At 50.8% G+C, this 27503-nt stretch overlaps 1 long non-coding RNA gene across 5 annotated transcripts; it reads right to left on the bottom strand.

The window, feature by feature from the left end:
* Window positions 1-1445: 1445 nt before the first annotated feature.
* On the bottom strand, window positions 1446-27503 carry LOC113996672. Of its 5 annotated transcripts, XR_005566848.1 has the most exons (5): window positions 27444-27503; window positions 18755-18895; window positions 10268-10422; window positions 9286-9439; window positions 1446-6895 (listed from the first exon to the last, which is right to left on the bottom strand). It is a non-coding gene; the product is annotated as an uncharacterized LOC113996672 (long non-coding RNA). The 5 variants fall into 5 exon arrangements; XR_005566849.1 differs by lacking the exon at window positions 10268-10422; XR_003543848.2 differs by lacking the exon at window positions 18755-18895.

Below are 27503 nucleotides of genomic sequence, written 5' to 3'. Positions count from 1 at the left end.
AAAAGAAAAGAAAAGAAAAGAAAAGAAGAAAAGAAAAGAAAAGAAAAGAAAAGAAAAGAAAAGAAAAGAAAAGAAAAGAAAAGAAAAGAAAAGAAAAGAAAAGAAAAGAAAAGAAAAGAAAAGAAAAGAAAAGAGAAAAAAGGAAAAAGGGGGAAAACTTATCAGGGTCACTCTGCCAGGCAAATCTCTCCGCCCAGAGCAAGCCAAGATTAATTCCTGGCCCAAATTCGTGCCCCAGCACTAAGCAGGGGCTGATGAAGTGATTTTTCCTGACCTCATGGTGCAAGTCACTGTCAGAGGCAGGGCTGCAGCAGGGCTGGGAAGGCTCCAGCTCTGCCAGAGCCAACCCACCGCACACCCGGCAGGGCCGGTACCTGCCCTCGGCTCCCCGCTGGAAAAACATGCAATTTTCCAAAGGTAGGGGAGGCTTGGGTTACTAGGAACACAAATCATTACGAGTAAAACTGCGTTCCCGTTTTATTGTATTTGTTTTATTTATAATTTTATTACTTATTCCACATTTTCCGTATTTTCCATGTGTTTCACGTCATCCTCGTCCGTCCGGGCCCTTACATGGAAACTTGGGCTCCTCTCCACGGCCCAAGGTGTTGAAGGCTTTACAAACAGCCTTGTTTCGGTGTTTGCTTGGCATGTTCCACCCCGAGAGTGTTTGCCTGGTGAAGTCTGAGTGTTCTCTCACCTGGGAGCAGGACGGGGCGAGGAGGGAAGAAAAGCAACCCTCGAAGTGATAAGTTGTTGAAAATAAAAGCCATCAAATTGTTCAGCTGGAGTTTTTAACAAAGAACAGTTTGAGGCTCCTCCGGTCTGGGTTGTGGTTTTGATCCTGTCAGGGGTTTAAGTTGTCAAAGATGGGGATTTTTCCAGGCACTGCAGTCAACGTGTTGCACGTGCACAGCCAGATTTCCCACCGACCCCAGACCAGAGTTTACTGAGTGCAGAGAAAATGCTCCCAGTGCTGCCAGGTTCCTTCCCTGCTCCACACTTGTGCAAGGTAATACCCTGCATCTGAATGCACAGTGAATTCAGCATTTCCCCCCCTCCTGCACGCACAGACATCTCACACACAGGCGTTTTCCTTCTCGCTCACATCTGACCCCAATCTGTGAGCGAGTCGGGCTCAGCTTTTAGGGTTTGTGTCAGCAGGAACATTGGGTCAGCTTGCAAACAGCCTGGGAAAATCTGGTGCAGCATCTCTAATGCTCTTGACAGGGCCTGCCTGGGCTGAGCCTCGCCGGGGTAACAGTTGTCACTCAGCTCCTGAGCACACTGACACCAGCTCGGCTCCTCCCCGGCAGTCTTGCACCCTCCGTGACACCTTCCTTGCTTCATTCTCATTCAGTGCAATCCCACCACCATGAACCTGAACAATCTCTCAGAAAGGATGCTCAATTCCTGCAAAAAAAAAAAAAACAACCAAAAAAAAAAAAAACAAACCACCACAAAACCTCAAGAAGTTCACTCTTGGTTAAAAAAATTAAAAAGCGACTTTTTAATCCCGGGAGCTCAGACAATGCAGCGTTTGCTGGCAGGGGAGGGGCGAGGAGATTGGATTAAAACATCTGGCAGGGTAATTAGATTGGCTAAAAAGTTTACACTCCCAGCTGCCCCCAGGTAATTGATGGGCCCATGGTGATGTGTCACCCCCAGTCACTGGGCCCTGCAGCCGCCCTCGCCTCGCTGTGCCCTGGGCTCACCCTCAGGCCTGACCTGCCACAGCCCCCCATTAAACCTGCAATTATGGGGTGACTCTTAATAGCGAGGTCTTGCCTGAGAGTGGGGAAAAAATGTTTCTGCGGCTCACATGCGACAATTAAAGATAATTTAAAATGTAAGTAATTGCACAGGGTTTCTGGAAACTACTGTAGGGGTCTTGTCCCAGGCAGCTGGCAGGGGTGGAGGGGGGTATTTTGACAAGTTTTGTGCAGGTTTCCATTAAATGCCAACGAGCAGCTCTATTTTCTTTGGAGTCGTTGGTCAGGAAGTGGAGATTGTGAAAGGTCAGGCCGGGAAGATTCGGGCAGGGATGGAGGTGTTATTCCAGTTCTGATCCATGGGGATCCAGTTCCAATATAAATCCTTCAGTTAGCTGATTGATTCTGGCTTTCTGCAGTCTCTGAGCAGGGGAAAGGTAAGGGCTGATCCACAGGGAAGAGCTTCTGTTGAGTTCCTTTCACTGCTGCAGAGATGCCAGGCAAGGTGAGACTCAAAATCTTAGAATCTCAAAATATCCTGAGCTGGAAGGGACCCACAAGAGTCATTGAGCCCAACTGTCCATCTGCTCTCTGGAATCGTCGAGGAACCTGGGGAGTCTGAGTTGAGAGACCTGGAAACCCCCAAAACTGCACAACACACAGAAATATCACTTTTATTTCCTTTTCCATCGCTGGATTTCTAAATGACATTCAAAAGTTAGAGCTTGTACTTCTGTGTTATAGCTGCATTCAGCTTGTGCTGCTGCATCATAAAATTAAATGTACTTATAAGCAGCTGCAGGATCAGGAGATCTGAGAGATTTACCCTCTGTGTAACTTTAGAGAGGGCAAAATGCATACAGGAAATAAAAGCTGGGGCAGACTTGCCCTCTTTGTTGCTTTCAAGTGGCTGCCTTCCTGCCTGCAGTGGTTCAGATGCATTGGTAACACCACGGCAGCTCACCACAAAAACAACATTGTGGGGCTGCATAAAAACCAAAAATGAAATTAAATATCAAAAAAAAAAAAAAAATTGAAAAAGAAAAGAAGTTAAACATGTCTCTGAAGTAAATTCAGTGAAACACAAACCTAAAGTGCACGACCACAAGAAGAATTGTATCAAAGCTTTAAATCATTTTCCTTCCTTTCTAAGATGAAATGATCCCAAATAAGAATATGCTTGAGACTTTGGTCATTATATTTATCCCAAAGTGGTGCTTTTAATGAGGGATTCCAAGAGAAAATACCCTTCAGCTGTAAAGATTGCTGCAGATTTTGTTCTGGCATGACTCCGCAGCCGGACGCTCACGGATGAGCCGGAATGACAGGAACTCCTTTGGGGGGTTGGTTTTCGGAACCCAGAATCGTTTGGTTTGGGTTTTTTGGGGTTTTTTTCCCTGTATGAAAAGCCAGGGATGTGCTCAGACACAAGAGGACACATGTTGTGGTGACCCAGCCCGCGGGCCCAGGGGCCGAGTGGCACCGAGCGGAGCCGGGAGCGGCGGGAAACACTCCGGAGATTTCCTGGTGCCTCTCCAAGCTGCCAGAGGAGGTTTATATTAACATCACATGGCTGTCTCCAGCTGCATTTGTCAGCACAGCCCATTTGGAGACCCTGCCATGTTGGGCTGCACGAGGAGCAGCAGGGGGGGCAATAAAAAGAGCCACAAAAAAAAACCAAAAAAAAACCACCAGACAATAAATATCCAGGTTTTATCACGGGAATCTTCATCGACGACGCTCTCAAAGCCAGGCTTCTCCACCCCTGCCCGTGCAAAACCTTTGTAGAACCCGTGTGGGGCAGCTTTTTAAATGTTTTTTAACACATAGGAAAATAACACACCATAGAAAGCTGGCAGTGAGTTTGGCTCGAGGAGCCAAGTTGGGCATGGAAAAAAAAAAAAAAAAGACAATAAAAGGTCATTTCTAGCCAAGTTTTAAGTGAGTATACAATATATACCTTTTTTTTTCCCTGCTCCTTCCCTTAGTTCTTGGCCAACTTGGCTAGGAGCTTATGGAAAACACTGAAGTGGATTTATTATAATTGGGGGGGTTTTTCTCTTTTTTTGACGAAGCAGAAGTTCTTATAAACAATAATTGTGGCAAAAGAGTAACACAGACACGGTTTCTAAGGATGCACCATCAAAGAGAAAACCCTCTTTTCCACACCATTCCCTAAACAAGGTGAGTTCATGAGCACCAGTGATCTAATACTGCTGCTATTTATGATTCCTCCAATTCTTTATTATAAAGTCTGTCACACAGTGGAAAACTCCTGGTGCCAATCACATTTCCAAGCAGGTTAATTCAGCACCGTAAGTCAATTAGGATAACAAACCTGCTGGGGTGAGGGGGGTGAGGGAAGATTTCTTGGCATGAACATTTTCATCCTGCTCCTGGTGGGAAGGGATCAAACAGGAGACGTTTGGGTGGCTCCAAAGGCGCTCTCCCGACTCCCTGGTTGGGTGGCAGCTCCTCTCCGGGATGGCTCCGCTCTGTTTGTCCCAACACGTTCCCGGAGCCTCCTTCCTTGCCCCCAGGGATTCCAGGTGGATGCCTGACTGGGAGCCAGCTCCTTGCTGACGTGGGTTGCCTGTTTAACACCCTGCTCTGTCTCACACCGACCTGCACCTCGGGTTTGATTTGACTTTTTTTGGGAAGGCGGAGTTTCCAAATTCAATTAAAAGGAAATATGGGGGGTTTTTTTCACCTCTGAGACCTTAACTGGAGGCGTCTTCCTCACCTTCTAAATGCTGTGAGTGTTTTGTCTGTAGGATCAGAGACCTTCCATGACATTTGACCTGGAATCATGGGTAATTCCAGCTTGCAGCAGCCCCTGTGTGACCTGGACCAGATACTGCAGAGAAGGTGCCTGAACAGCAGCCTCCAAAATATCCAAGTGATCCTGGGATATTTTGGTGCAACAACACAGATTCTGGATGCAAGAGGACACAAGTTTTGAAAAGCTGACCACTTACCTGAGACAGAAAAGGAGTTGGGCATGACAAAAAAAGGGGAAAAAAAAATAACCCAAATAGATTTGAAATGAAAAGTGAAAAGGAGCAGGAACCACAAGCCTGAGATTAACAATAAGTTTATGAGCTGCAGGTTTGGGCTGTGTTTAAATAAGAGCAACAGTTTCCCCTCTGCATCTTGTCAATTAGAGGCAATTCCTTTTCAAATGGAGCAGATAATCCATTTTCCCATATTCTCTTGGAAACATCCTGCAAAGTTGAATGATTCTTTTTTTTTTTTAAAGCGAAGATTTTGCCAGATGCATTCAACTCTCTGCAGTTTTCTTTTGTCACTTCACAAAGTAAAAGTCTAAAGTTTCAAGAAAAAAAATAAATCCATTTCTATTTATGCTGCTGAAGGTGCAGCAATGGAAAAAAAGCAAAAGTCAGATGGAAAATAAACACGGTGAGTAACGCTGGAGTCACGCTGGATGAGGCTTGTGGGGACTTGATTTGTGACACACGCAGTGGAGAAGGGGCTGATGCCACCAGCTGCCCTGAGGGATTGTCTCTGGGGATGCACTGATGACGAGTTCACATGGAGAAATATCTACAGGTGAGGCCATGGGAACACAGTCTGAAAATCCAGTTATCCTGGGGCTTTGTCACCCTCATGTCCTAAAAAAACAATCCCAGAGAGTTGTTATGGTGCCCTCAGCATTTCACAGGGCACCACTAAACAGGCTGCCAAAGCTGGCCACGAAACTGCCCCAAAAACCAGAATACTGGGGTCTTGCTCATGCTCTTACCTGGTTGTTGTATGGTATGTTCAGGTTTTAATTGATGTGCATTAGAGGGGTTAAAGGTGAGGTTGCTAAAAATATTTAATGGCTGGGAAAAAAACATTTGACAGCTGGAATTGATGATCTCAAAGGTCTTTTCCAACCTTAACAATTCCACGATTCCATAAGACCACCTTCCACAGTGGATGGACCTTCTTGAAGAGACTCCACCCACCCACTCATCCCTTGGGCTGATGGGACTCAAAGTCTCACCCAAGTGTGAGACCCTCAAAGCATCAGTGGGACATCCCACCTGGCCAAAGAATTTGGAGGTTTCCAGCTTTTATGAGTCATTGTCAGCACAAAAGTAGCATTAGAAGGTTTTAGAGCACTGACATTCCTTCTTGAAGGCACTTGTTGGCAGTGCAGTGACTGTGCCATTTTTATGAACTCAGGCTGGGTTAGATCTGAATGCAAGATCACCAACTTTAGCACTTGTAAATCAGCCAACTGAGCTGAAAACATGAAGATCTGACCAACACCAGGAACTGGCAGCTGCTTGAAACTGCTGCACATCTTTGTGCCCAGTCTCGGCCAGTGACAAGCACAAAAGGATGGACCAAGCTTAGCTGAGGACAAAACATAATGAAACATCTCCATACCAAAGTAGTTACAGAGAGGTGGGTGACTAAATCCCATCCCTGATCTGGAGCTAAACCCGTGAGCAGGCCACAATGGATTGCAAATAGACACACACACCTTTGCCAGCGAGTTACACAACCTTGCTCTCCTCCAGCTCCCCAGAACGGGCACATTGCCAGGGCTGGCTGGTGCTCACGTGCTCTGATGGCATCAGCAGGAAGGTGCTCGTTTGTTCCAGACAGTGAAAGTAGCAGAGGCTGGAAGTTTCCCACGCAGGAATGAGACCGATCCATGTGACATCCCAAAATCCTCCTCCGCGCGCGTCATTGCAAGACGTGCCACTAAATTTAGCCCTTAAAAATGAGCTTGCAAGCAGAGAGCACAGCTTTGACCAAAAATTGGGGGTTCACCGGGAGGGGTGTTCATCGCTGGGACACTTTCCCCCAGCCTTTCCTCCTTGGGGTGAAGTTTCCACCTTCTGCACCCCAGAGATGAGCTTGGATTGGGTGTGAGGAAAGCAAGATGAAGTGAGAAGGGAGGTTTCCTTTCCCTTCCCCTCGATGAATCCCATCATCAGTGACTTACAAGCTTCGTGTCAAGCATTAGATGCCAACATGACCTTCTGCAACAGCTTGTTTGCCCTGGATGCTGAAGTCCTCTGGGATATGTGAAAATGGAGGGTCTGTGGTGCCGAGTGACCGGCACTGGGTCAGCTTTGCACAGGGACAACCACTGTAATCACTTGATGACCCCACATTCCAGCATCCCAGGCACATGGTGGTAAGGTCCATGGAGAGCCTGAAGTCTGGATGGAGGAAAGAGGCAAAGGGACAGACAGACAGACAGACATTGTTACCCTAATGAAAGTCTGCTGGTGAAAGGCAGGGATGGTGGCCTTTTTAGGATCAAGGCATCAAAAGCCAGGACACTTCAGAAGCCATGAGAACATCCCCAGTGCAGGCAGAGGGGAGGTGACAGCACAGGGCTCCCTCCAAGGGTGTTCCCATTCCCTGCCCTGTGACAGCCCCACCATTCCAGGCTCCTGACTCACTGGGACAGCTCAGGATGAGCAACCTCAGCACCCTCTCAGCAGAACCCTATTCCTGCCTCCCAAACATTTTGCCTGGGGAGGCAAAATGGAAACTGCTGCTTGACTTCAATAAAGGGAGCAAAGGCAAGGAGGTGATGGTCCACCCTCTCTCACCAATTTATCCCAAACCTGTTGATTAAATAGTGCTCCAACCAGAGGATAACTCGCTCAGAAAGGCTGGCTGAGATCCCTGTGCAGCTGAAAGCAACTTGAGACCAACCAGCCCAAGCAGAGCATTTTGTTGTTGTTTTCTAAAATAATAAGACCAGGAGATGGGCAAAGTTCCCCTCTTCACCTCAGGCCAACTTGCTCCTCTGCAATTCCTAATACTGGAAAGGAGGTGGGGGAATAAGAAACCTCAGAAAATAAAACTTATTTGGCACTGCTGATTAAAACCAGTTTGTGCTTCCTTGTGAAAATCTGGGTTTGCTCAAGGTTTGGGCAGTTCTGGTCTCTTCCATCCACATAAGGTTTGTTTTAATGACCATGGAGTTATATGAATCTATTAATTTTGTTCCTGAAGGTTTCATAATAACAATGCCTGTTTTTTTCATGCAGCACTTTCCAGCCACGTGTCTGGAAATGCATTGCAAATGGGCAATTAGTGTCAGCCCCGTGCTGGAGATGGAGAGACTCGGGCGGGATCCAGGCAAGATAATTCCTAAATAGTAATGCCAAAATCAGGCAGTTCAGTTTGATCTTCAAACAACTGGAGCTGGAGCCTGAAAAAACTCTCAAAGACAACTCAGCCAGGACAAACACAAAGCATTTCATTGAGTGGAAGGGGAAGGGCTGGCATGGGAATGACCAACACTGGACTCGATCACGGGGTGAGCCTGGCACGGCTCGTCCTGGGGTCACGGAGTCACTGCTCATCTGCCCTCACAGGGATGCCTGGATGGGGCTCCTGAGCCACTGCTGATGGATGGAGCACCCAAAAGGAGCACCCAGGAGCCCCGGAGAAGCCCTGGAGGTGCTGCCAGGCACGTGGGCTGGGTGATGGGAGCCAGGCGGGAGGAGCCGCCGGCAGGTCCGGGACGAGGGAGTGGGGGAAGACCCGAGCCAGCCCCAGAGCCAAGGGGGGATTTCAGGATTTCACTGCTCTGCTGAGCCCCAGAAACCTGCCCAGAGATCATCCTGCAGGAGCAACACGTGGCTCCAATTCTCTGATGCCAGGCCTCGCTGCGCCGGCACCCCCATAAATCCCGGAGCCCTGACACTGAGCTTTTCATCAGAGCTGGAGCGGGGAGGGGAGAGGGAGAGGAGGGAGGCTGGGCTGGGAGGAGATGGGTCTCAGCAGCAGGCACAGCTCCTCTTTCCTGCCCAATAATCCTCCCTGTGTTTCATCCACCAGCTGATAACATGTGGGTCCCATTTCCCCCCACCCTCCCCTCCTCTGAGCGAGATGGCAGATACAGCCACGCTGCCATCTGAGCCGTGTGTGCAACTGCTCCTGATTAAAGAAGAGAAAACCCTCCTGATGGGAGGCTTGAAAGGCTCGGGAGGGCTCCCCACACCAGCCCAGAGTGCCCTGGTGATGCTGGAGTGGGGCTCTGGTGACCATCCCTGAGCTGATCCCCTCCTGCCTTTGAGGTCCCAGAACGGGTTCTCTCCTGGGGTTCACTGGCACAGGGAAATTCCTGCCTTTTTACTGTTCTCCCAGTTCACTTTATCCACTGAAATAAATATTAAATGTATTAAGTCATTTCAGTGGTGTTAGGAACAAATTCATGCATTTTGAGATTTTTGGAGTGGGAGAGAGCATTTCATCCAAAATATCTTCCTGTGTGAAAACCCAGGAGTTTTGTTGGGTTTTTTTGTTTGTTTGTTTGTTTAAAAGAACAGAAACTGAAGCCAGAAAATCTGCAATTTGAAAATCAGAAGGGAGGGATTAATGAAGCAAAAATTCTCCCTCTTCCTTTCGGGGTGGGAATTAATAGGTGTTATTTGGGGCCTGATCAAGTGAAGTAACAGAGAAAGTATCAACTGAACTGGGGGTATTTCCAGCATCAGATATTTCTGCCTGATATTTTTGATACAAAAATGTAAAAAGCCCAAAACAGACCCGTCAGAAGATTTGTATTTCCTGAGAATTTCCATCCTACCTGTGCCAGGGGTGCTGCAGGCAGTGCCATCCCCCAGGCTCACACCAGGGGAAGTGTTGAAATCACATCACTGGAAATCAGCTGGAATTTCGAGGAGTGAGGGCAAAAGCAGGAGAGGCTCTTGGTCCTTGTGAGACTTTGAAGTTTCTCCTTCCTAAACAAAGAGAAAGACAATTAATTCAGGGCAGAGCTCAGGACCAGTTTTGTCCTGAAATCCCCTCCCAGCACCACCAATACCCTTTTCCTTCACACACTCATTTACTTCCAATTCACTGGAGAGGATGACAGGCTCAACTTCCAGCCTTTCTCTCCCGTGCCACCCATCAGGTCCTCCAGAGGTTTTCCCGTGGTTCAAGCTGCTTTTCTGCCCTTCCAGCTGTGGGATCAGCCTAAGGGGAGAGTGTTGCCTCCCATCCTCGTGCCAGGGCTCTGGGGCTCATCCTGGCACCCTACGGTTTGGGATGGTCCTGCACCAAATCTCAGTCAATTCAGTGAGAGAGCAGCTCCTCTGAAGCTGCCACAGACCAAAGCTTATGAGAAGTGAAGAGCAAAGAAAAGTTTAGAAGAGAAATACAAAGCAGAAAAGATATTGAGAAAGAGATGGTGAATGGCAAGAAGGGAGTTAATAAGAGCCAGAAACGCTAGTTGGAGAAATGTTGATTTTATTTAGCACTAATTGCAGGAAAGAGCCTATAAAGTGTGGTAAGAAATTATTAAGTACCACTATGCAATGCCAGCTTTGTGCCAGCCATCCCCACGAAACAGGTGTATTATTCCTAGTTCCCAAGGCATAAATAAATAATGGCTTTTCCACATCTTTTTTTATGATGGCATTTCATTATTTTTTACTGCCACATTGTTACAGCCCCAGTTCCTCCAGAGCAGGTTTGGGGATGGGGATCAGGGGGTGAGGGAACACGTGTGGCTGCGTGGGGATGTGTTTGGGGGCTGGCACGAGGGAGCCAGGGTTGAGGTGTCTCACCTGAAACCAGCTGGTGATCCAAGTCATCTTTCCTGAGGGAGGGATTACCCTGGGGCAGGAGGTTTTGGGGGATATCACCCCAGTCCAAGCACTGGTATCATCTCAGCCCAGTCAGGGACGCAGAGCTGGGGTTTCTATGACTCCTGTTTGCATGTCTTGAGATCAGAAAAGCAAAATAAAACCTGTATTCAGCCCACTTTTTGTTTTCTCCTCATGATCTGCCCATGTGCCCTTCCCAGCATTGTTACATCTGACATTGTCCAAGTTAAGAACGAGGACAGATCCCATTTTTCCCGAGCAATGTTGATACCAGCATTTTTGGGCTTGTTTTTCTCGAGTCTCTCACTACTCAGGAGGAGGCTCAGAGGGGAGATAAGCACTGGACTCATTTTCCAAGCAACCTCTTGCTTCAGCTGAGGCCACCAAAGATGCCGGGGGAAGCAATGATTCCCTGGTAATGCCTCAGTCCAAGCTGTGACCTGGAACCGTGGGCTCTGCAAATATGCATAAATCTTCAGCTCCCATCCAAATCACTGCAAGGTTCAGTGAAAACAGCAGAGCTGCCAGTGAATCCAAGCTAAGCTTTAATCCAGCTCTGGGGTGATTTATGAGCTCAGGTGGAAACCAGGAAACCCGATGGCTTCGGCCCCAAACTGTGCTTGTTGGCTGCCCCAGCCCAGGGGTGGCTGCTGTGGTGCTGAAAAACTGGGACAACCAGGGCACAGATGGAATCAAACAGCACAAAACCACCCCAACAACCACATCTGCAAACCTGGGTCACCTATCGAAATATTAGCACAGACAGTAGGAAACACAAAGGAAAGAGGAAAGAGAACACTTCAGTCCCACAACCCAGTTTTCCAGGGAACAATGGGTGTCATCTCAGCAGGGAAAGATGCTCCTGTTGTTGGCAAAGCTCCCCCCAGCCAGAAGCAGGGAACATTATCTCTACAGAGCATTAACAAGGCCATTCCCTCCCCTTTCTCTGCCCCTCATTATCCATCTATACTTTAGCTTGGAAAAAAATTAACCGCGATAACAATTAGCATAAGATCCCAGGTGACGTGACCAAGGAGACTTTTGACCAGCCTGGGTACCACCTCTGCATGTCCCCAGGAACCTCCAAATAGCCATTCTCATTCCAGCTGGGAATTCTGAGTCTCTTTAATGAGTTTAGCTGAGAAATTGGTGGGCGAGGGAGGGGATTTCTGCACCACGACCCGACCGTGCAGCCACACGGAGCTGCTCAGCTCCGAGCCTGTTCCCAGCCCAGGGCTCACAGCTGCAACATCTGTATCTCATCCCCATGCCAAGTTCCTCCTTTTTCCAACACTCCCGCTCCACGTGCATGTAAATCTCCAAAGGGAAACTCTGCCTCACGGGTTTGCCCACGGAGGTGATGCTGGGCAGTGGTTACAGCAACGCCCATGACTCGGCCAGCCCAGACCCTCCAGGGCACTGGGAACCCACCAGCCCCGGCCCCCAGACTGCCCTGAGCTAATAAACCCCACCACAGACAGTTTACAACACCCCCCAGGTGTTTGGGTGACGAGGCAGTGAGCAATGGGTCCCTTGGTCGGTGATTTTGGGGGACTGGAGAGGGCGATGCCATGTGTGCCCAGGCTGGTTCAGCACAGCCAGGGCTGGAGCAAAGGGCATGTGCTGAGTCAGGACAGAGAGACCCAGAGAAATGGGGGTGCCAGGGGTGGGACAAACTGAATTTCTCCTTCCTGGCTGAACAGCACCAGAGTCACAAACTCTCCTCGCTACTTCCAAGTGTTCCAGTTACAGTTTTCTCCCATTTCTTTGTGCTGAGGGTGCACGACCACTGTCCCAACAGCAAAGCTGGAAAACCAAACCATTTCAGCTGGAAAAACCTTTAAGATCGAGTCCAACCATCGACCCAGCACTGCCAGGGCCACCACTAAACCATATCCCCAAGTGCCACATCTACACATCTCTTAAATCCCTCCAGGGATGTTGATTCCACCACTGCCCTGGGCAGCCTGTCCCAATCCTTGAATCTTGTACCTGGCACGGGGCTACCAAAGCCAATATTGCAGGATTTGACACAGATTTTGAGTGTGTCACCACGTAAGGATCTAGGCAGATATCACCTAGAGCTGAAGGCAGGCTTTTCCTAACTCTCCCATCCCTGCTGGGCACTGTGCCTGCCTTCAGGTGGGTGAGCTGGAGATGCTCAGGAAAACATCTCCAGTGCTGAATGGGTTTAATTCACCACAAAAGTAAAAAACTAACCACTTTAAATGTACCACATCAATTCTGCAGGCAGACAGGACCAAAGGCAGTCTCCTGATTTTTTTATGGCTATTTCTCATCCCTGAAAGGACAAGTGTGACCTGGACAAAGGAGTCACAGAAAAGCCTCCTGACCCCAGATCTCTCTGTTAAAGCCTAACATGTCTGTCCCAGTCCAATCAAGCTTCTTCTTGAGATGAATATTATCAAAAAAATAATCCAGAGGGTTCATTCTTCCCTCTCTATCAGAGCAAACGCTGAGAGATTCCCAGCTCTCCTCACAGGAAAAAGCAAACCTGCACTGAAAGGGTTTCTGCAGGACTTGCCTTGTAAAAGAAACGAGATTAGTAACAAGCTTTTGCCTCTTTTTTTTTTTTTAATTTCAAGTGAAAGAAAGAGTGTGACAAGGAACTAGGAGTCTGTCTGCCATGGAATATTCCTGCACTACTCGGGGCTGTGGTTTATTTTACTAGTGGTGACTAGTTCAAGCCACATTTAGTCAATAAATATGAGATATGAGGTCACCCCGCCATCGAGCTGTTACCCTGTCTACATATTTCACAGCTGGGCAGTAACCTTTTAACTGGCGTCTACCTCGGTGGGGAGTCTCCATAAAAAAAGAGCCAGGATCCATTGGTCGTGGTGGGGGATCAGGGCCATTCCTGAGCAGCCTGAGTGGGAGAAAGGGAGAGCTCAGAGCTTTGCTTTTCCCTTCCTTTCCCTGGTTTCCGGTGGCACAGCATCCAGCCAGAGCTGGAGGCTCCGAGCTGCCCCACAGATAACAGGCAATGAGGCAGCACATCCCACATCCCAAGGTTTTACAGTAAGTTTCCCCATCTTTCCTATAGAATTGGTTCAAAAGACAAATTTCCTCCAGTTTTCAAACCCATCAAGTCAAACATTTATTTCCTAGGGGTAAATTTCTCCTTTTTTACATAAACTTCTTTAAAAGTTTTTTTCCAAGTCTGTATCTTCTCCTTACTGCCTTTGCTTTGCTTTGGGATGAGGAGGACACTTCCCTGGTTTCTGAGCTGGTAACTAAGTCTGGTTAAGGTGGAGCATCCCTGAGTCCAACATCAAACCTTTCACCCCAGCAAACTTCCTGTGATGGTCCCAAGTGTAACTGGGAATAGATGGTGCAGCCCCAGCCCTGCCCCTGCCCTGATTTGAAATCTCCAAGGGTTCAAAGCAAGGAGATCTCAGGGTGTTTTTCCTGCAGCCCGACCTTACAGTCCCTCCAAGGCCTCCAAGATGGGGGCAGCCACCCATGAGCAAGTGCTGAACACAAGAAGGGACCTGGGTCAAATCACCTGGCCTGGCTCCAGAAAGGTGTTCAGGTCCCAAAACAGCACTGGGATGAATGGGTGGATTTGGTGGGAACTGTCAGGGAAGACAAAGCAAACCCAGGAGTGAGAGGCCACGGCAGGGAACCAGCTGTGGGCCAGATTGTGCCCTGTTGCTTTCTGTCAGCTTTGCACCAGCTCTGCCCACCCTGCGGGTGTGCCAGGAGCTCAGCTGGCCTCGGCCTTCCCTGCCAGCCCCTGGACCTGCAGCCCCGGCAGCACAGCCAGGGCAGGGGAGATGGAGGGGAGATGGAGGGGAGATGGAGGGGAGATGATGGAGGGGAGATGATGGAGGGGAGATGACGGAGGGGAGGTGACGGAGGGGAGATGGAGGGTAAGTGAAGGGGAGATGGAGGGGAGGTGAAGGGGAGGTGAAGGGCAGATGGAGGGGAGATGGAGGGGAGATGATGGAGGGGAGATGATGGAGGGGAGATGATGGAGGGGAGGTGATGGAGGGGAGGTGATGGAGGGGAGGTGACGGAGGGGAGATGATGGAGGGGAGATGATGGAGGGGAGGTGATGGAGGGGAGGTGACGGAGGGGAGATGATGGAGGGGAGATGGAGGGGAGATGATGGAGGGGAGATGACGGAGGGGAGATGACGGAGGGGAGATGGAGGGGAGATGAAGCGGAGATGTGCCCTCCCTGCAGAGCGAGGTGCTCACAGTCCCTTCCCCGCCCTGCCCCGTGTCCAAGGGGAGAGCCAGGGAAGCAGCAGCCCAGAGCTGCTGGCAGGGCTGTGGCAGTGGCCGTGGTGAGGGTCTGGCTCCTGCCCTCTGGCACACTGGGAATATCCAGCCTGGCTCTCCCATCCCAACGTCACGGCTCAGCACCGGCAGACGCGGCTCCGGCGCCGGGAAACGGGGCTGACTCCTCCCAGCTCAGCTGGAGCCTCCAAAATCAGAACCTCTGCTGTCAGCTGCCTTTTATAGGGCTATAAAACCCCGAGTTCATGCACGAGCCTGTCAGACCTTGGCCGGCATCGGCCCCTGCCACCTCCATCCCACCTCCCTGGCTCCCACACACGTGTGGTCCCTGCTCCCTCCGTCTCCAGAACCAGCACCTGAGGGCCAGGACCCCTCAGATGGACATGGAAAGATGGAATTGCAGCAATGCCAGCTCAGATGGACAAGCCTGAGCAAAACAGGTACGAGCAAGGGAACGAAACGCCCCTCATTTGGAGCCCCCCATCCCAGTGATGCTCCGTGGCAAAAAAACCACCCCTGCACCATCAGCACGGGGCTGCAGCTGGACACCCACCCACCAAAGCCTCCCCATCACCCACCTCCACCCCCCCCAGCCCCTCGTGGCAGGATGGGAGCAGGGGGTTGTGTCACACGCCACTATCAGACACCACTAATAACGGGGACACTCGTAATGCTGGGCCTGGCGACAAGAACAACATGAACCAACCCTGCACCAACCCTGCACCCACCCACTGAGAGCACGGCGTGTGTCACACTCCTCTGTGTCATGGCTGCAAAAATATCCCTGCTGACGGCCTCCTTTTTTTTTCCCCCCTTTTCTTTTCGTATTTATTTATATTTTCGAAGGCCCGGCCCGGCCAGGTGGGAAAAGTTTGCATCAGAGCCGGAGCTGAGGCCGGTGACGGGTGTCTGCTTGTTTTACGTTAAACGGGAGGAAAAGGGAAAGAAAAAAAAAAAAGGAAAAAAGCAAGTTTGCAATTACATGTTCTCTGCTGAGAGGTGTGGCACTGGCACAGTCTGGGCTCGGCCCAAACCACACAGAGAGATGCTCAGGGAGGAGGGAAAAGCACAAACAGGGGCAGCTGCAGCCGAGATTTTATGGGAGAGAAGGGATTAGAAGCTCATTGACAGGCGCTAAAGAAGAATTTCGTCCTCCTGAGGGCTTCCCCTCCGTGTCAGTCACTGTGCCCAAAGCTGTGGGAGAAGTTGGCAGCCCTGGGTGACAGAGTTTGGTCCCTGTCTGGATCCAGGGGCACCTGCTCTGGGAGCTCAGGGGCTGGCACTGGGGACCACCCTCACCAGCAGGTCCCCATCAGAGCCTAAAACTGCATCAGCCTCATCTGGCCCAAACCAGCACCACATTGAGGTCCATCCCCTGCACAAACACTTCTCCTGCCCCTGCACTGCCTGCAATTCTTTTTTCTTTCAAGAAATAGCAGCGTTGAGGTTATATTTAAATCACCAATACAGAGTTAGCTTCTGAGCTAAGGCATCCCCAAACAGGGCAGCTGGGAGAGAGGCTTATTTGCACAACAGCCAAGAGCAAACAAGTCAAATAATGGGTCAAATCACAGGCATAAGGGGAATTTTGCCACTGGAGAATCAGGGCTGAAGGAATCAGCAGGCTGGGAAAAAATGGAAGTGCGGTGGGGAGAAAAAAACTTCTTGGTAAAATAAAGGATTAATCCCTCTATGTTTGCCATGTTTTACCTTCCAAAAATCACTTCAAATTTACAATTTAAAAGGCCAATTGCATTTGAACAGGACCCTCTTCACTCTGGAGATGAGTTGGAGCACAGCAATGGAGGTGTGTGCAGCTGGGGAGGCTTCATCCCTATTCCCTAAAAATTCCTTGCCCTTCTGGGGAAAATTGTTCCTTCCTAAACCAGCACAGAGTGGCTTTGTGTTTCTAGAATATTGTATATAATTGTCTTTCATAAACCTTCCCAGAATTAGTCACCCATTTTTTCGTCTTTTCCTTCTGCACAAGTTTCTAGATTCCCAGAAAATTTGGACTTCCTCCCTTCCTTCATCTCATTCCTCAGCCATTTGGGCTTCACACCATCACACCATCATTCCCACAAACACGGATGGCCCAGGTACAAGAATGTCCTTTCCTCTGCTGATGTAGAAAACACACTTGAAATTAATGGCTGAAACAGTCCCAGCTCAAATTATCATATTTTGCTGCGTTGGGTTTTGAGGTTTGCTCGGGTTTCTTTAATCAGACAAAGGCAGAGCCACACAACAACCACCCAAAAGCACTTCAGGGATGTTGGAGCACTCGTGTCACCGCGTGGGATGTGCCAAGCCACAGGAGGTGTGATATGGCCACAGCTCCACTCCCTGTGGAAACCCATCCCTGAACCCTCTGGAGCTGTGGCTGGAGCCCAGCCCCACCAGAACACTTCAGTTCTCAAAGTCAACATGACTTTGTCTTGCCCAACGAGGCGTAAAACATCACGAGCTGGACAGTTTTGTCCCTGCCATCACTTCAGTCTAATTTAGTCCTGCAGAAAAGTAGGTTTGGAGCTATTTTTGATTCTTTTTCCAGGATGGGAAAAGGATAATAACAATCCAATGGGAGGCCCTGAGCTTAAAACCTCTCCCTTAATTTTTTCCCCTCCTTGCTTTCCTCCACAACATCAGGCTGAGACACCAAATCCAGTTGCTGGCCCAACGCTCTGCTGCTGCAGGGCAGGAAAAAGCCAATGTGGTGCCTCCAGTTGCCGTGTTGTGGCTTTTGGGAGGCTCAGCAGCAGAGCTAATTTGGTGCTGTTTCCTGTTTTTCTGTAGAGATAGAAGGAGAGAGGGAGATGCAGCTGATCTGAGCTGCCTGAGCCCCTGGAAGGCTCCGTGGAACATGCCCAGAGCCCCAGCTCAAGCTCAGGGTTAATACCAAGCCCAAAGCAGTTTGTCTACTGTTAACAGCTGCACTGGGTGATCTTAGAGGTCTTTTCCAACCCTTAATGATCCTGGGATTCTACTCTGAGGCAACAGATGCACAAACCACCAACTGGAAGCCAAGGGATGGGGTTTGATGTAATTCCTTGGCAGCAATTTGGTTCTGCAGCACCAACCACATGTGATGGGCCAGCTCGGAGCTTCAGGAGCTTCTTCACTGCTCAGGGGTCATCACTGATGTCCCTCAGCTCAGAAATCACTGACCCTGAAAGGCTTGAGCCTGACCCATGAGCATTAACTTCATCATTATCCTCCAAGTACAATGTTGCCACACCTACCTAAATTCCTCAAAGCCAAACACACACAAACTCAGGTGTGTGCATAAATATAAATATGTGTGTACATACACACACTACACACTTACATTCACGTTAAAAATATAGAGAGCATACACATATGCTGAATGCACTGAAAGAAGAGTGATTTCCAGGGCACTGCCATATTTTAAGGAGACAACTAATTGCCAGCACCACTCGCCTGGCCCTGTGCTGAGCCACAGAGCCGTGCCCAGCTCCTCAGGCTGGCACCACAAGACTCATACCAGAGTCAGCCCCCAAGACCCCTGAATCAAGGAAAAGCCACTTATAAACAAGCACCTTTGGGGGATTTTGCCTAAAGGGGCCTCTCTGAAACACCCACCCCCCTCCCCTCACCCAGCGCATCTGTGCAAACAAACCCGAGCCCCTTCTAGCACAGGGGCTGGGCCTGAGCCCGGGCAGGGCAGGCTGGGCACACCCCAGCCCTGCTGAGAACATCTGCTGTCCCCCTCAGGAACAGCCCAGCCCAGCACGTGCCGGTTCCTGACGGGAATGGCGATGGATGGATCCTAAAGACACATTTCATCGTCTGCGCCGGGGAAGGGTTTCACCACCCATCACCAGCACAACATCCACCCTCTCAGATGATGTGATGCTGCAGCCAGGGACTTCAAAAAGGACAGGATTACGGTCTAATTGGATTTCTGGTCTCAATTAGGGCAGAAGGGAAACCAACTGCGAGGCTGACAGGGAAAGCTCCAACCATCTGGAACAACAAGTGGGTCATTTATAATGCACCCACCCAGGAGCGAGCCAGGATAAAAACCTTCCTCTCGAGGGGAGCAGGACTCACCTGCTCCTAACTGAGCCCAGGGACAGCTCAGATCAATAAGGCTGGAATATATCCCAATGTCACCTCGCTTTCCCACAGCATCATGGGATGGGGACGGGGACAATACCTGGAGGAGGGGGTTCAGCAGGTGAGCTCTGTCTCCTTCCTCCTCCTGAGCACGGGCTGGGCTGAGGGACACAGGCAGCGTGGAAGGGGCAGCACCCCTGCAGTCACTGGAGAAACCTTGGGAAACTGGAATGGGTTTCACCTTGAAATCAAACAGAGATTAGGGCCCAACAAGCAGCTAAAGCAGAGTAATGGCCTGGGCCACATGTTGCAGATCAGATGCCATGTGAGGCTAATTAGTGCAGCCCAAAGGTTAGAATGGCTGCTCAAGCTTTTCCACATGGGCTCCAGGAGCTGGCCCTGGAAGCACCAAAAAATAAAGGATTGAGACAGTGCAGAGGCACCAGCAGCTGCTGGGACCTTGTTGTTGGCCAGTGCTGCTGCTGGGCTGTACAGCCTGGGCAGGGGTGAGCCAGGCACCACACTGGTGTGGCCCTGCCATCCCACACCTCCCCAGCACCATCCACCAAAGGATCCCAGAGACACTCAGACCAAAGCCAGGCTCATTCCTTTGTGCTAAGCAAGGCAGTGCTGGCAGCAACCCCAGCTGCTGCATGCTCAGGGCACCAGTCCCCATCCCTCCTCCCTCCCCTCCTGGTGCAGGAGACAGGATGAGATGAGGCTGGGACACGTCCCAGACCACCCAGTTAACTGGCACTGGGCTGTGCCGACCCAAACACTGGTGAGGCATCACCGGCTCTGCACCAAACAGCAACAGGCTCCCCTAGAGCTGCTAAAAAAAACCCAACAGCAACCTACAGCTATCCAAACCCCTGCTCCAGGGGAATAAACCCCAGGAATGGCCACACTGCATGTGCTGAGTGTCCCTGCACTGGCTGCTGGCCCATGGCCAGTGCCCACCCCTGGCTCCCGGGACCCCCACGACGGCCAGGCTGGGGTATCAGCCCCACTCAGACTCTCCAGAATGAGCTCTCCAAACACAAAAGCATCCTCTGCACCCCCTCAGCAACCTTTGGCAGCTCTTTCTTCCCAGCTCTCCCAAGTGTGTTGTGCCTGGAGCCAGGGGACCAGCCCCTTTGTGCTTCCCACAGGAGGACGCTCTGGGAGCCTGGTGCTCCCTGTGCCAGCACTGCCTTCCCCTCTGCCAGGGCAGGAGGTTTGCACAACATTTTCCTTCAGGGTTCCATGTTACATGGTTTAAGTGGATCCTGCCAGCTGATATAAAGTTTGGCACGTTCACACACCCACAGGGCAACCTCCTGCTTTGTGAAGAGGCCACAAACACAGCAACCCCCACAGCTCCACATGATCCCACTCCTACCTTGGCACCACAAAAGGGTCCCAAGGGAGGGAGTAGAAATCCCATTAACCTTTTGGGGTGACAGACTTCTCCAACACCCCACACACTGCATCAATGCAACGGAAAAATGCACGATGCACCTTTTTTCCCCCTAAAAAGAAAGCCTGTTTCTGGCTGAGCCACCCCTCAGCATCCTCAGAGCCCCCGGGCCATGGCCGAGGGGCCACGAGCACACAGGGGTGCCCGGGCCCTGCGTGGCAGCAGCAGGAGCAGCCCGGTCGTGGCACATTGAGCAACCAGCTCTTATTTATGCCACAGGTTGTGAGCAGCGGCCGCAGCCACCGAGGAACTCCCGGCAATTCCCACCCCTGGCAGACACAGGTTTTCAGCACCGGCTATTTTTGCTGCCCACAAGTATTTTCATTCCTCTGGGTCAAGCTCAGGGCTGTAAATGCAGCAGCTGGAGGCTGAGTGGGTGCGAGCAGCTCCTGCTGCATCCCAGTCCAAGGGCCGCTCTCGCTGCCGTGGGATTATTGCCTGGCCCCTTTCCACAGGGGCTTCCAAGCTGGTTTCTCCTTTCTGCTGAGCAATCTGGAATTTGACTTTCCTCTGCTGTGTGTTCCCCTCGGCCACGGACGTGGGGATGAGGGTCCAGCATGTTCTCAGTGCTGCTGCTCGAGAAGGGCTGGAAGGAAGCCTTGGGATTTGGAGTGCACCAGGAGCAGGATTGGGAAATGAACCCTCAGTGGTCACCAGCACTCTCTCCTATGCTGAGGCAAAAAAATTAAAGGAAATCTCAACAGAGATGGCACAAATAGCAAACAGAGTGGAAAGAACAAATGCTTAGGGGAAAAAATAGACCAAACCACAAGAGCTGCAAAGCAAAGCGGTTACAGAAAATGGATGCAGCTTGAGCGTGTGATTCAGAGTCACGTCTGAGTGTCAGAGGTTCAACACTATTGCCTCCAATTTAAATCATTTTTAAAAGAAGTGCAAAAGCGAGGTGATGAAAGGGCCCCAACGCTGTTCCCTGGTCGGAAAAACACAGCCCACTTGTGCACTGTGGTGGAGTTTTGCATTTTGGCGAGACAGCGCGCGCGGGGCCGCGCTGGAGCCACGCTGGTCACAGCCACTGGTGAGCTGAGGAGGGGGAAAAGGCTTCTGCCTTTGAGGAGGATGCTGTGGGAACATCACCCGGAGGAAGGGAGCACAGCTGCTCCTGGGGGAGGCTGAGGGGACCATCACACCCAGGAGTGCCCGCTCTGACAGCGCGCGGGGGAAACCAGACCTGTGTTGGTCACCTCCTCCCGCCATGGGATGGTTGGGGTTGGAAGGAACCATCAAAAAATCATCTAATCCAGCCCACCCTGGGCAGGGACACCTTCCACTAGACCAGGTTGTTCCAAGCCCTGCCCAGCCTGGCCTTGGACACTTCCAGGATGGGGTAGCCACAGCTTCTCTGGGCAACCTGTGCCAGTGTCCGTCACCCTCCTGATAAAACATCTCTTCCCATCCAAATCAAATCATAACCACCCTCCTCTCCCCACTCCCACTTTGGAGAGGTGCTCAAGGACATTGGAAGTGCTCACAAGTGGACAGGTACAGGCAGGGAGTTCCCATTCCAGCATTGAGAGCTGCAGCTGAGGGGCCCAGAGCACACCCAGGCACAGCACCCACACACAATTCCAGGGGCTGGGAACAGCCCCTGCACTGCTGGGAAGGCCTTTGCACTCTCATGTAAACAAAAAAAAAGAGAGGAGAGAAGAAACAAACCTAACTTTTCCTGCATTATTCATGCACCTTGTGCTTCATGCACCAAGCTGGGCTCGATAACCCCACCTGAGCTCAGATCACCCTGTCCCTGACTGAATCTCAGCATGAGCTGTTATTATCATCCATCTCCTCTGCAACCCAGGCCAGAGACTTTCACTGCTGGATCAAAACACAAACTTGTGGTTCAGCCTGCCAAAAACTCCTACAGGGATGTTCTCCCTGTATTTTAAAGGCGAGAAATGCATAATAAACACCCTGTCATTACAGCAGCCTCGTGCATTTGGGGTGTCCGTGTGTGTGTTGGGCTTGCACTGAAAGATAAGTTTAACAATTGTGTGATTTCTTCTTCTTTTTTTTTTTTTGACTCCCCTCCTGCTTATGCAGTGAGTTACTAATATCCTGATTGGAACCAGATTTGCATGAATTAGAAGTCGAAATTGGAGCAGAGACTGCTGTGCAGAGGATGTAAAGGGAATAAAATGAATGGGGTATTAACCTTCAACCACTGAATATTAATCAGTGTTTCACAAAAAAGAAAATACAGAGGCTGCCACACTAAATATTTTTAGCATTTATTGACGGGTTTGATTTCCTCCCTCTTTCAGACCTTTTGCTTCCAATCACGGACCATAAAAAATCAGAGGGAAGATGGGGAGGGCTAAAGAGGGGGAAGGGGCGACAAAAAACCCAAAGATCATCCATTTTCTTGAATATGCTGGATGATATTTGTGAGTTATGCAACACAGAAACCCAGCTAACAAACAGAGCTCCTAATCCCACGAGCGCTCGGTTCAAAGGCTCAGCTCTCCCAGTCCCAAAGCAAACAGAAACCGACCCTGGAGAACAGCAGAGCCCTCGGAAATGAAGGCACCAGAAAGAAATAAACTTCCCAAAAGCCAAACTTCCCGTGCGCTGAAAGGTGAAATGCAGCTGAAAATCAGCCCAATAAAAGAATCGGCTCGTTAAGGGAATATCTGGATTTCTTTCTGCCCACCCTGCTCCGGTGCAGTTCATAAAATAACACCGTGGAAAAGGAACTAGGAAAGCTTGGATGAGCGTCCCTGGAAGTGGTGACATCTCCACCCCACTGGAGACACTTTGCTGTGGGAGAAGCAGCCGGAGGAGGGTTGGTGTTGCATCCCCAACTCCTGGGGGGACTCAGCTCCCCAGTGCCCACAGAACAGTGGTTAAACTGGGGGTTTCATTGGGGTTAGCCATGGACACGGCTCTCCCTGGGATATCAGGGGGTGCTGGGGTGGGGTGGGCCGGGGGAAGGGTGGGCAGGTGGGTGGGATGGCTGTTCAGAGCTCCATGGAAGGTCAGGGTTCATCAGGAGCCCCCCACCCCCAGCACCAACAGCCGGCACTGAAACCACAGGGAACTGTGTTGGCCCAACCGTGGCACCCCAGGGCTTTCTCACAAACAATGTCTAAAGTAACAAAAAAACCACCACACAAGTGGAAAACTACAGAACCTCTTCTTTTGCCATTTCTCCCCTGCAAAATTTGGCACCGGGGGATTTTCAAGGCAGATGTCCTTTGCATCCTCCTTTGGGCAGAGACAATTCCCTCCTTCCCTCCCAAGCACTGCTGCCCTTCTCCCCAGTACACCTTTGCAAAACAGAATTCATTTCTTTTCATTAACTTCTTATCAAGTTACCTGGATTTGTTTCAATGCTTAGAATGTATTGGGGGGGGGGGGAAGAGAAAGAGAGAGAGAGAGAGAGAAAACAGTGGTAGGTTTTCAGGAAATAGCAAGTTCTTTTTCACTGAGATAGAAATCATTTGGCAGGCCACAGTGAAATACTTCTGGGTTCCAGAAGAAAGCAAGGGGGGAAAAAGCAAGCAAGGAAAGGGAAGATGCTAATGAACTGCAGAGGAGAGAAAAATAAAGCTTGAAAGAAAATGAAAACAAACGAATGAAAATGAAACTCGCTGTTGGTCAGACATCCGCACCCAGCTGATCCGAGGAGTCTGAGTCACCAGAGAGGGACCCTCCTTTCCTGGGGAATGGTTAAGGGTAGGTGGCGTTAAAGGCCCAGAAATAACAGCATTTAGACCATTTCTGCAAAAAAGAGAAAGCCCCATAGGTACCAGGTCAGCAAAAGTTTTAGGGACGTGCCTTCGGAAGACAAGAGCCTGGCAGGTCCCTGCGTGGGTGTGAGCAGCAACAAACCTGCCCAGCTCAGGGAATCCTGGAACATCCCAGGCTGGAAGGGACACAGGAGGCTCATGGAAATCCATCTCCTGGCCCTGCACATGCGGAAGTGCTTCCTTTTTCCATGGCAGTGACCCTGGTGAGCTGGGCCAGACTCCTTCCTTCGGTGCCCTAAAACCTCCCCCCAAACCCCAGCGGGTTTGTTGGGCCCCTGTCCCTGTGCTGCTGTGCAGAGCAGCACCACTGGCTCTGACTCCACTGGGGATCAGCTGCCACCAGGCCCACCTGGAACAGGGTAAATCCCAAAGTGTGTTGGTAAATCCCACAGCTGCCTCCCAGTGCTCCCAGTGCAGCCCTCCAGGAGCAGCCCTTGGCTGATGGGCATTTTCCAGCCCTGAGTAGCAAAGCTGAGTTATTCCACACTCTCAGGCCTTTGGGGCTCTTCAGCTTCTTTCCCGGGGAGGAAAGGGGGATTCTTTTTGCTGTTTCTTTCTTTGCATTTTCCTGGACTGGAGGCTGCATTCTAATTACTCTGCATTTACAGGCTGCAGGGTGGAAACCGATCCCTCCTCTAACCTTTATCATCTGTTTCTTATCTTCAGAGCTGCTCAGTCCCCTTAACTCTTAGTGCACAGGGAGACATTTGAAAGCCCCTCTGCTCTGAGCAGAGCCACAGTGAATGGGCAGGAGGGCGAGGCAGCAGCCCCAGCCCATATGGGTGGGAGAACAGTGCCTTGTCCCCGTTCCCTCCCCACAGGGGGGGAACGGGGACAAGGCACTGTTCTCCCACCCCCATTCCTACTCGGACACTGTCCCCAGGAGATGGATAGGAAGACACTGGATGGGGCTCTGAGTGACCTGTTCTAGCTGAAGATGTCCCTGCTCATTGCAGGAGGGTTGGACTGTATGGGCTCTGTGACTCTTCCAACCCAAACTGTTCTGTGATTCCATGACTCCACACTGGCTGCTGTGTCCACCCCCAAAGTTGCAACAGCACCTCAGCCTTAAGGGGAATTGCTTCCCACTGCCAGAGGGCAGGGTTAGATGGGATATTAGGAAGAAATTCTCCCTGTGAGGGTGGGGAGGCCCTGGCACAGGTTACCCAGAGGAGCTGTGGCTGCCCCATCCCTGGAAGTGTCCAAGGCCAGGTTGGACGGGGGTTGGAGCAACCTGGGATAGTGGAAGGTGTCCCTGCCCATGGCAGGGGTGTGGAACTGGGTGATCTTTAGGGTCCCTTCCAAGCCAACCCACTCTCTAATTCTGATTTATCCCCTCTCAGCACCTCAATACCAAGCAGGCAGTGGTGGGACAGTGCCATGTTCCTCAGAAGCCCCAGGAATGTTTCTGGATGGTGGAGTGGTGAACACACAGTGGTTGTTAACACCATCTATCAGACAGGCTGTGAATTAAACTCTGCCCTGCCCAACCTTTGCACCAGAAGCTACAGCAGCACACGAATAACAAGCACAAAGCCTGTGGAGGGGCTTGGCCAGCTCAGCCCGAGCTGCTGACACTGCTCCGGCCACAGCCAGCGGTGGCACTTCCAGGGCAGACTGGCAACTGGTGAGTGCTTCGGCAGAGCTAATATTCTACTCACATGTTTAGACCCTAAATAGGCCCAAAAGACGTGCCTGCAGAGCCCCTGCCTGTGCAGCAAGTGTCCTGGGCAGGCTGTGGTGTGTGCAGCCCCTCGGAGCCGCGGGGTCACCGTGGGTTGCTGTAAAAACGCTTTTTCCCCTTGCACATTTTAAATCTGTCAGGGTTGATTTCCATCACAGGCTCCTAATGCAAAACGTCCTGGGGACTCCCTGGGTGAGGAGCAGGGCTCATCCCGAGCTGCTCCTCCTGCAACGGGAGGGGAGGGACCTCCTTTGAAGTGCTCCCGGTGATTCATGTCCGAGTCCTTCCCGTCCCCTTTCCCTGGGCTGAGTGACCTCTGCTCCTCTGCACTGCCCTGCCAGAGCCAGGGGACATGGAGTGACCTTCCCAAACCCCAGGGTGAGGAGGAAAACTGCCCTGCCCAGCCTGTGGCAGCGAGGGGACCCAGTCCTTCCAGTCTTACACCAGAACTGGATTGGATTTGAACTAATGGGAACACAACCAGCCTCAGCCTTACAAATACTCTGTTTCTTTTTCAGCTGGTGGGATCTATAGGATCTTTTTCATCACTAAGTTCAAGGAGTTTCATCAGTGATTATGATGAAATGATCTCCATGCTGCATCTCTGAGACTAGAAAAGTGCCAGCTGGATATTTTTAAAATTATTTTAGTTTCTCTTTCTTCTTCTTTTTTTTTTTTTTTTTTTTTTGAGCTGCCTGTATTGCTTTTTAACCATTATCCCCGTGCACGTGGTTCAGCCTTCCACAAAAACAAAACAAAACAAAAAATCCCTAGGTGTGAGAAGATTAAAGTTTTCAAGATCTGGACATTTTCAAATCAGAACCACATGTTGGAAATAAATGGGGCTGGCAGACGGCCACCAGTTGGAAAAGCCAAGAGCTGTTGCATTAAAAGGATCCCCCGAAAGCCTGAGGGGAACAAGAACATCAGCAGTTCCCTCCCTCTCTCTCAGGGACAGGACCAGGACAATTCCAAGGGGTTTATCATTCACCTCCACAGCCTGTGCTGTCTCCTTCCCACAGGAATGTCATAACCATTTGTGAGCCAGCCCTTGTGATCTCTGGGTGCACACACTGTCCATCCATCCCCAACATTTCAGTCTCCTCTGAGAAGACCTCAAAGCCCAACCTCTCCTCCTTCCTGCATGGATCAGCTCAGCTCCCACCGGGATCTCCAGGGGAACTGCAAGGACAAAAGCTACACAAGCCCCAGTCTGACCCAAATTCCTCAGAGAAACAAGACACCACCTGGACAGGACAAGGGAATGGCCAGAGCCTTCCCTGCTCCCACCAACAACAAACAGGGACATCAGGAAGAAGAAGCAACCAAAGCCAAAGAGCAGCATCTCCAGATTCAAGCCTCCTGGCTCAGCCAGGGAGCTGCAAACTGTCAGGAGGAGATGGCTACAAGTTGCTGCTGCTCCCCTTTCCAAGCTTCCTTCTGCCTGTGATATCATTATGCTCATGGAATCCTCACGGAATGGTTTGGCTTGGAAGGGACCCCCCAGACCATCTCATTCCCGGGTGTTCACCAGGGCTCAGAGCAGCTCATCTCCCAGCCCAGGCCCAGACCACAAAGCCACACACGTGACCAAACCAAACCTCGAGTCCAGTCCTCAATTTAGGACAAAAATGCATCATCCCAGCAGCACAACTCCTGCACGGCCCGGGGCACCCGGAGCTATCCCAAATTTTGCTGGCTGAGAGCTGAGCAGATCCCAGAAGAAGGGCAATGCCCACCCAAGAGGGTCCATCCCGGCTGGGATGGAGCTGCAGACTGCAAGGACACCCAAACCAACCAAGTTTCCTCCTGCAGGACAAGGCAGATGCATTTCCATCCCAAAAAGAGAACCAAGCACCCCACCACTCCATTTTCTTACCTCTGGCATTGTCCTGGTTATTAGCAGGAGAACCACCTTAGATTTCGGGGTTTGGGGGCC

Source organism: Pipra filicauda, unplaced genomic scaffold, assembly GCF_003945595.2.
Source record: "Pipra filicauda isolate LSUMZ 115617 unplaced genomic scaffold, ASM394559v2 scaffold80_size11013439_pilon, whole genome shotgun sequence".
Taxonomy (NCBI): Eukaryota; Metazoa; Chordata; class Aves; order Passeriformes; family Pipridae; genus Pipra; species Pipra filicauda.
Note: the sequence above shows the minus strand (reverse complement) of the source record. Positions and strands in the feature narration are given on the sequence as shown.